Source organism: Opisthocomus hoazin, chromosome 21, assembly GCF_030867145.1.
Source record: "Opisthocomus hoazin isolate bOpiHoa1 chromosome 21, bOpiHoa1.hap1, whole genome shotgun sequence".
In the NCBI taxonomy this organism is placed as follows: Eukaryota; Metazoa; Chordata; class Aves; order Opisthocomiformes; family Opisthocomidae; genus Opisthocomus; species Opisthocomus hoazin.
The window spans coordinates 12,884,891-12,893,532 of NC_134434.1; the positions used below are offsets into that span (position 1 = coordinate 12,884,891).

An 8,642-nucleotide genomic window follows, 5' to 3' on the forward strand; every position below is an offset into this window, starting at 1 on the left:
TTGTAACGTGTGTGCTGGTCTGGTGAGTTTAGCTTGAACGCTTGGTGAGCCTCTAACAGTAATGCTCCCTCAGCTATTTATGCGTATTCCGGATTACAGCCACCCTGCAGCCTGTGAGAAGGGGAGAGCTGCTGGGTAGCAGCAGGGAGCGGTCGTTTGCTCTCTAGAATTGTAAAATAGTCCATTGAATCGTTGCAAGGCAGAGAAGCACCTTGTGGCTCTAAAGTTCTCTTATCTGGGAAGAATGACGTTGCTGGATGAAGCCAGTCACTAGCTGGGCTGAAGTTGGCTATAGATGGTTAATTAAAAATGGTGCACGAGGAAGAGGTAAGACAGGTGTCTGTGTGTAGCCCGATACTTAAAAGCAGAGTTGGAGGAAAGGATGAAAATGAGCCCCGACATAGACGAGGGCGACACTTGTTCAGCAATAGGTTGCACAAAAATCTGCTTGATGAGTTTCGCAAACATTTCCGTAGACTCCCTTGAGCAGTTGGGACCCTGCCTCCCCAGAGCAGTACCCAGGCCTGCGCTTCGTCCAGGGGCGGGGAGGGGGAGGAGGAGGAGCGCATCCTCGCCTTGGCCCTGAGCAGAGGTGTTCCAGTGCTGTGCGGAGAAATGACTCGAAGGACGGGCTTTGGCGAGGGGAGCCCAGATGTTAGGATGGCCGTAGCTACTCTTGAGATGAAAAATAAATACTGAGGATTTGTGTCAGCAACGCAGAGGTAATACCCCCTGAAACTGCAGAGCTGGATCTGTGAGATCCCACCCACCCTGAAATTGCCACGTTTCTGTCCCTGGCTTCCAAGGGAGCAGCTGGGTGCGCCTGAAGAGTCAGGTCCAAATCCTGCACGTTTATCTGCTGAAAACTGTGATTTTCCTCAGTGTGAATCACTTATTTTTTTCTCACAAAAAAGATAACATGTAAGACAACGGTAAAGTATAATGAAGGATGTAATTAAACCGTAGTAAAAACTATTTGAGGTTATATTTGATCTCCTTGCTACATGTGTAGCTGTCCATTCGGCTGAAGGAAACCAGGAGCAGCGCAACACGGTCCCGGCCCAGGCAAACCCTGGGCGGTCCGGCTCCTCGGGCCTTGCCCGGGCCGGGCCGCGCCGTTGCGGACCGGTTTCTGCCCGCCGGGCCGGGCCGGGCCGCTCTCCCGGGGCCTCGTTGCGCGGGGCTAAAACAAAATCCGTGTGTCGCGGTGTAGGTTCTACCGAGATTTGAACTCGGATCGCTGGATTCAAAGTCCAGAGTGCTAACCATTACACCATAGAACCGCGCGGTGGCACGCGCCGCCGCCGGGCCCCACAGCGAGCCCAACCCGGCCGGGGCCGGGGCCGGGGCCGGGGCCGGGGCCGGGGCCGGGGCCGGGGCCGGGGCCGCGGCCCGCCCGCGGCGGCCGCTGCCCTGGCGGTGCGCCGGGCGGTACAACGTGACCCCCCCGCGAAGCTGCAGCGGCAGAGGGAGCCGGGCGGGGCCCGGTGCCGCCGTCCCGGCCGGGCTCCGGCGGTGCCTCCGCACCGCAGCCATCCCGGGGCCGCGCTGCGGGCCGCTTCCGGAGAGGCACCCCGAGCCCTCCGGCTCGGCCGCCCGACGCGGGGCTGGCTCCGCACGGGGTGTCCGCGGGGCAGACACACAAGGAGTTCCTGGCGCTTCGGCGTCCTACGGCACGTCTGAGATTTTTCAGGCGGTTTGTGTAGGAATGCACTAACCTCGCCGCAATGAATAATAAATGCAGAGGGGGGGAAATCCTACGGTTTCTTTCTCCTTCTCTCTTACTTGAATGCCGTTTCGCACGTAGCCCAGCGTCTCGGTAGGTTACGGCATTCCAACAGCCCGTGAAATGCACCCAGTCTCCCCCAAACTGGTTTTCCGTGACGGTGGGCAGTAAAGAAACCTGTCCGCGGGCAAAACTGTCAGGTTCCACCGAGATTTGAACTCGGATCGCTGGATTCAGAGTCCAGAGTGCTAACCATTACACCATGGAACCGCCTATTGGTTATCCCGAGCTGCTGCTGTTGAGGGAATCCCACAGAAAAAAAGGACAAAGCCGCCGTCTCCATCAGCTCGTACGCCAGGCTTTCGGTGTGCTGCTCTCCCGCGCACTCGGCGCGTCTCACAGCTCCGCTGGTCGCTAATCGCCACGTTTTACAGCACTGAAAATAACGCACGCTTCGCAGCACCTCAGCACCAAACCGGATTGCCGAGCCCTTTCCCAGATCACGCCGGTTACAGCCGGAGTGTGACTGTCAGCACCGTGGGCGCTGGCTTGCGCGTCACGTTTGGATGCTCGTTTTGCTTCCGTGCACTTCGGGCTGAGTGTTCACTTGCTACACGTGCGAAGCAGCAGGGACCACTGTCCCAACTACTGTCTGAGTTTGCCCAGGCCTTTTCTTCACCCGGCGCTGACTGACTGGGGCACAGGGAGCGGAACGTTTCATCTCCACGGGCCAGACAGGGAAAAGCTACAAACGTATGCAACGAGCTTTTTGTGCGTGGCTAAAGACCTGGAGCTGCTGGAGCGGGGCCAGAGGAGGCCACGACCACGGTCTGAGGGCTGGAACCCCTCTGCTGGGGGGACCGGCTGGGAGAGCTGGGGCTGGTCAGCCTGGGGAAGAGACAGCTGCGGGGAGATCTCCTTGCGGCATTTCAGTGCTTCAAGGGGGCGTACAGGAAGTGTGGGGACGGGCTTTTTAGCAGGGCCTGTTGCGTTAGGACAAGGGGGAATGGTTTCAAACTGAAAGAGGGGACATTTAGACTGGGTAAAAGGAAGAAATTTGTTATGATGAGGGTGGTGAGGCCCTGGCATAGGTTGCCCAGAGAGGTGGTCGATGCCCCATCCCTGGAAACACTCAAGGCCAGGTTGGACGGGGCTCAGAGCAACCTGATCCGGTTGGAGATGTCCCTGCGTGTGGCAGGGGGTTGGGCTGGATGGCATTAAAGGTCCCTCCCAGCCGAAACCCTTCTGTGACCTGTGATACCATCAAATTGCACTGCAAGCAGAGGCTGCAGGCATCACACCGCGGCATTGTCTGTCTGTCTGTCTTTTACTCGCTCCCACCGCACTACACCTTGTCAAGATGGTTTAGGAAAAAAAACTGTGCGCTGTGACCACCCCCCGGCCCCACGCCCGCAACCTGACCCCGGTGCAGGGGCCGATGCCCGTAGCGGTGCCGCGTGACACGCGACCGCCCGGGACCCGAAGAAAACTGGAGCTAGCAGAGGATGGTTTCGATCCATCGACCTCTGGGTTATGGGCCCAGCACGCTTCCGCTGCGCCACTCTGCTATTGCTGTCAAGTGCTTCTCCGGCCTGGCCTTAGAATGTACTGCGCCCCCTGCCGCCGCCCCGCCGCCGCCGTGCGGGGAGCGACGCGACCGCTCCCCGCGTCCCCTGCGGCTAACGGGGTCCCGTGGGCTCAACGGACGCTCGAAACAGCAGCGAACGATTTAACCTACCAGCACGGTGCCACCGATAGCCGACATTAAACTCACCCGGGGAAAGACTACCGACATGGGGCCAGACTCTTTCCAGTGGTGCCCAGCGACAGGACAAGGGGCAATGGGCACAAACTGAAGCAGAGGAAGTTCCGTCTGAACATGAGGAAGAACTTCTTCCCTCTGAGGGTGACGGAGCCCTGGCCCAGGCTGCCCAGGGAGGCTGTGGAGTCTCCTTCTCTGGAGATATTCCAGCCCCGCCTGGACGCGGTGCTGTGCAGCCTGCTCTGGGTGACCCTGCTTCGGCAGGGCGTTGGGCTGGGTGACCCGCAGAGGTGCCTGCCAACCCCGACCATGCTGGGATTCTGTGATTCTGTGATTCTGTGACACGCTACCCCGGAACACAGCAACGGAACCGCCTGCGAGGGGCCCCCCCCACCGTCAGGCCCTGGAACCGAACCCCTGGCCCTGCCACGCACCCCCGCGCCAGCGCAAGTGAGCGCCGGGAGCCGCCCCCGCCCCACAGTGCTTTGCGCGTATTTGCATAGAGCCGGGACGTGTGATGCGGCGTTCGCAACCCCCCTTCCCCGTTCCCCGCCGCCCCCCGGCACCGGCGGCACGGCGGGAAGCACCGTGAGGGTCCCGCGCGAACGGGGAGCCGCGCTGCCCGTACCGCGGGGTCACCCTGTGCTGAGAGATCCCGCAACACCGGGCCACAAATACCCAAGGAGCGGCAGTAGTGTTCGTGCTCGCTTCGGCAGCACATATACTAAAATTGGAACGATACAGAGAAGATTAGCATGGCCCCTGCGCAAGGATGACACGCAAATTCGTGAAGCGTTCCATATTTTTTCTTTTCCCCCTCCCCTCTCCGCAGAGAGGAAGGCCCCCACGCAAGGTCTCAGCCCTTCCACGCTCCAAGCCCGTCCCGGTGCCCCCCGGCCCCGAAGTGACCGGGACGGGGAGCCCCTGGCTCAGCCTCTCCCGCGCTCCCTCCCGAGGGTCAGGGTCACAGCGTCACAGAGCCGTTACGGTTGGTAAAGACCTCCAAGCTCCTCCAGTCCAGCCGCCACCCCAACATCACCCCGCCTGCTGAACCCTGTCCCCAGTGCCGCACCCACACGTTTTTCAAACACGGCAGCTGGCTCCAGAAACTTCCCTCAGCACGTGCGCTGACCGCAGCACGACTTCTCAGATTTACTATGGCTGCAGCGGAGAAACAACTCACAAAGCCAATCTGTCGCCAGCTTTTCGGCTCGCCAGGGACTGGCCTCAGGACTCAGCTCAGCGCTGCCCCTGGCCAGTAACTTTTTGTGTTTTCTCAAGCTCCCCACACTTCATCTGCTCCCCTCGCTCTCGCTTTCCCTGGATGCGGTGTGGTGCGGGTTCTGGTGCTGCAGGGGCTCTCCTCACCCTCGCATGTCACGCGTTGAAGTGACGAGCGTTCTCTGTTTCCCACTCCCTCCGTCATTTCGGTCCGCCGGATTCGGTTCTGACTCGGCTCATGCTGTCAAGGAGAAAAACCGCGGCACTCTCCGCGTCAAGCTTGGGCGCGTGCTCTGCTGTATTTCTCGTATTGCTCTTTGTAAGTGACTGCAGGCCCCTTCCCACCTGCCTCCCGAGCGAACTCGGACACGGAGCAGGCGCACAGCGCTGCGCCCTCGGAGAGTGGGGCCCTGCGGGACCGATCCGCCCCGGGGACGGACCCCGCTGCCCACCGGGCACCGAGCAGCCCCCGGGGCAGGGCCCGTCCCGGGACCTGCGCCCACCTCGGCTCCCTCCGGCGAGCGGCCCCTCGCGCCTCAGACAGCGGCTGCGCGGGAGCAGCTTTGTGGGGTCGTCAGCCTCGCGCCTGCTCCCAGGCCACGTGGCGGGGCGGCCTTTCCCCGGGACGGAGGGAAGCGCTGCGCTGCCGCCGTCCCGTCCCATCAGGTCCCTTCGGTAGGAGGCTCGGGGCTCCCCTCGCCGGGCTGCGGGTGGGGGCCGCAGGGCCTGGGCAGCGGGGCTGCGGCCTGCAGGGCCTGGGGGGCTCGAGCGGCGGAGCTGCGGCCTCCTGCGGCCCCGCTGAGCGGCCTTGTGGGGTTTTCTCCCCGAACCGCTTTTTTTTCCGCACAGGTCTTCTGCAGCAAAGCCTTCCTGCCTCCAGTTTTTCACCAGAAGTGGTGGCTCGGTGACACGTGGGGTAGATTTCTGGCTAACGTTACCCGCAGAGCTAACCAAGTCACCTCTGCTCGTGTGCTGACATCAGCGGGATTCTGCTCTGTCGAACTCGCCGTGTGTCGGCATTAAAACGTGGAAGTGTTGTGCTGGTGCAGCGATCAGTGCTTTTACATTTAGTCAGAACTGTCAGAAAAGCAGCAAAAAAGCGTGCTTGGGCTGCGTGCGGAGAGGAGAGCTGAGGGCGCTCGCCCACGCTGAGGATTCCTTGGACCCCGGCTGCCCCCATGGCCAGGGCCCTGGCAGCTCCTGGTCGTCGTGACAGAGCTGCTTCAGAGGCTGCTGTGCTGCTGGGTCAGCAGCGCCCGTCAGCTGCAGCCTCCCAGGGAGGGTGCGCAGCCGCGAAGAGCGGTGCCGCGGGTGCTGCTGGCTCCCGGGGGGCTCCTGGAGCCAGGGTTTTCCTAGAGAAACACTGATCCATCTGAGCATTGCTAAGGTGGCTTCCATGACTGGACGGAGTAGTGCTTTCTCTTGCTGAAGAACTCTGAAAGCGGCTGAAATTCTTGTGTGTTGTGCTCTTTCTCCACGCTGCGGTATCCCACTTGGGGGACTCTTTTGGCTACCAAAAGAACAGAGGAAGATTTGGCAAAAATGGCAGCACGGAAGGCAGAGGGACAATCCAGAGGTACTGACGGCCAAAAATCTCAGCTTCCTTTGTAAAGACCACATGTGTAGCAAAGCACTGAGTCAATATGGACTGCTGCTCTCAGAGATCTAAAATTATTGTACGAAAAATCAGAGTTATTTTTAGAAGGCCTCTTATGAATAGGTAGTACTTTTTTTTTTTTTTGCTTTGGCATTGGGAATTTTGCTTCTATTCAGTCTGAATTCTGTGATGTGGTGAGTGAAGCTAAGCGAGGTGGATGCTTTTTGGAAGAAAAACCAGAACAGAAGCAGATGGTGAGGGGGAGAAAGTAAAAATAGGAAACATGAAGCAAATGTATTGTTTGAGATGCTGTTTTTCTCCAGTGAAAATGTGCTAGCTTATTGGTTTGATTACTCTGCTTGTTGTTTCAGCTTTTTTTACTTCATGTTTTCTGCATGAAAGTTTTCACTGCATGTTAGGTACTACACAGCATAATTTAATTGCTTTTTAATACAAAAAATTAGTTATTAACTCTTTGCAGACATGACAGTGGTAACTTAGCTGCAGGACTGACAATACGAAGCTCATGAAAGAGTTGAAATGCGATGAATCACCCTCAGCAGTGATCGGTAAAACGTAAGAAATTCTACTTTTGTATTACTTAGTTTACACGGATCAAGATGCAATGAGACTGCAGATATTGCTAGACTTCTGTACAGCTAATTTTTAAAAATCTCTTAGAATACAGTAGTTCCTGTTTTGTATCATGAAGGCCCAAATGACTGGGAGCTCGATTCTGAAAATGAGCACGCTTTCTGAAAGCCTGCGCCTTAAACCTTTGTGTCGATCTGTCTTTTGTGGCCTGTTCTTAATAAATTGGGTTGTTCTGACAGCATTAACGATTGTAACACAAGCAAAGACTCTTGCTGGAGTGAAGTGTGGGGTGATAATCCCTGTGGTTTTCAACTTTATTCTTAGTTCTCTTTATTATATCAAACAGTTGCCACTGATTCTGTTTCAGGTTAGAAACGAAACAGACTGGTCAAGTTGTTGATGAGAGAGTTGGTCTTTGAGGGGGGGGCTAATTAATATCACTGCTGTGCTGTATTTTTTAATGGGGTATCAGTATTGCACTGCAACATGGAAGTATGACTTTGTGCTAGTGTGATAAGTCACTTTTTGTCTAGGAATAACACTTTTGTAAGAAATGGCTCAAAAAGCAAAGTGATTAATCCCTGCAGTAGGATATGACGAAGGCCCAAATATTAAGTAGTGTCTGAAAGGGATTCCGTTCCTGGAGCGTAGGTCTTTCCATGCCTGCTTAACGTAACGGTTCGGATTCACCCGCTTGCCTCCAAAGTCCTTAAATCGCTGATAGCTGGAAACTGGGAGAATACACCAGGCGAAGGATCAGGCATCCCCGTGCATTCTGGAAACAGGCTACTTAGCTAGATTACCTTGGTCTCTGCATGGTTTTTATTCTATTACGTAGATGAATTACTTACTATATTAAGAAGTTTGCATTAGCATTTCCAGGGAGCAGTTTCTCAATCCTGTCTCACAAGTATGTATAAAACAGTAAATAAACAGGGTATTTAAACATATTGCTGAGTTTACCGATTGCTCTTGTAGCAACGTAGGGCATTTTATGTTGAAAATTACACGCTTCAGGAGACAGCGGGCTTCATAGGTTTGTAAAGTACATTAGAGCTGTATTTCTGTGCTTACATTTGGAAGCTAAATATGCAGGAGCTCAAAGAGAAGACGTTTGCTCTGGAAACTAATCAAGCATAGTGAAATATTTATCAGCAGAAAGGTGATAGTCTGGCCAGGATTTTCAGTGAGAGGTTGATGGTAAGAGGAGAGAGTGAGTTGAAGTAACGTAGCGGAGAGACTGCTATGAGCTATATAAACCTCTGACATTCTTTCCTGCGCGGCTGCGGTTGCGGTTCAGGAGGCGGCAGTGTGCTGCACCTGGTGCGTCAGATACATTTCTCTGCATTGCTGCGGAGGAAAGTGAACCTTAACCTTTGCTGAGCCTGGGGTATTGCCTTTGAAATTTCATTCCGAAGTGGCAGCTGCTGCTGCTCTGCAGCATACACTTCATTGTACTAGGAATGCACGCTCAGTAAAGGACTTGGGTGAAACAGCTCAGGGGCAAAATAGTAAGCTTACTGACGTGGACATCCAAGTGGTAAAATCAACATTAATATAAATATTGGTGGGATTAAAAGCATTCCTTTGCAGTGTCTGTCACACAGCCACAATCAGCTGAAGCATGAGAAACTAATGCTGGCTAGCAGACTGCCGTAACGAGAGAAACAGAAAAAAACCACAAATATTGCAAGCTACATTTACCTAAAAGCTTTGATTTTTTTCTTACCTATTAATTCCTT

General features: G+C 55.5%; 4 non-coding genes across 4 annotated transcripts; 1 reads left to right on the top strand and 3 right to left on the bottom strand.

Annotated features, from left to right (window-relative positions):
* Positions 1-1,211: 1,211 nt before the first annotated feature.
* On the bottom strand, positions 1,212-1,283 carry TRNAQ-UUG (transfer RNA glutamine (anticodon UUG)). The gene has a single exon. It is a non-coding gene; the product is annotated as a tRNA-Gln (tRNA).
* A 641-nt stretch (positions 1,284-1,924) lies between these two features.
* TRNAQ-CUG (transfer RNA glutamine (anticodon CUG)) lies at positions 1,925-1,996 on the bottom strand. Its single transcript has one exon. It is a non-coding gene; the product is annotated as a tRNA-Gln (tRNA).
* A 1,226-nt stretch (positions 1,997-3,222) lies between these two features.
* On the bottom strand, positions 3,223-3,294 carry TRNAM-CAU (transfer RNA methionine (anticodon CAU)). Its single transcript has one exon. It is a non-coding gene; the product is annotated as a tRNA-Met (tRNA).
* Positions 3,295-4,188: 894 nt separating this feature from the next.
* LOC142363907 (U6 spliceosomal RNA) lies at positions 4,189-4,295 on the top strand. Its single transcript, XR_012766034.1, has one exon. It is a non-coding gene; the product is annotated as a U6 spliceosomal RNA (small nuclear RNA).
* Positions 4,296-8,642: the final 4,347 nt, after the last annotated feature.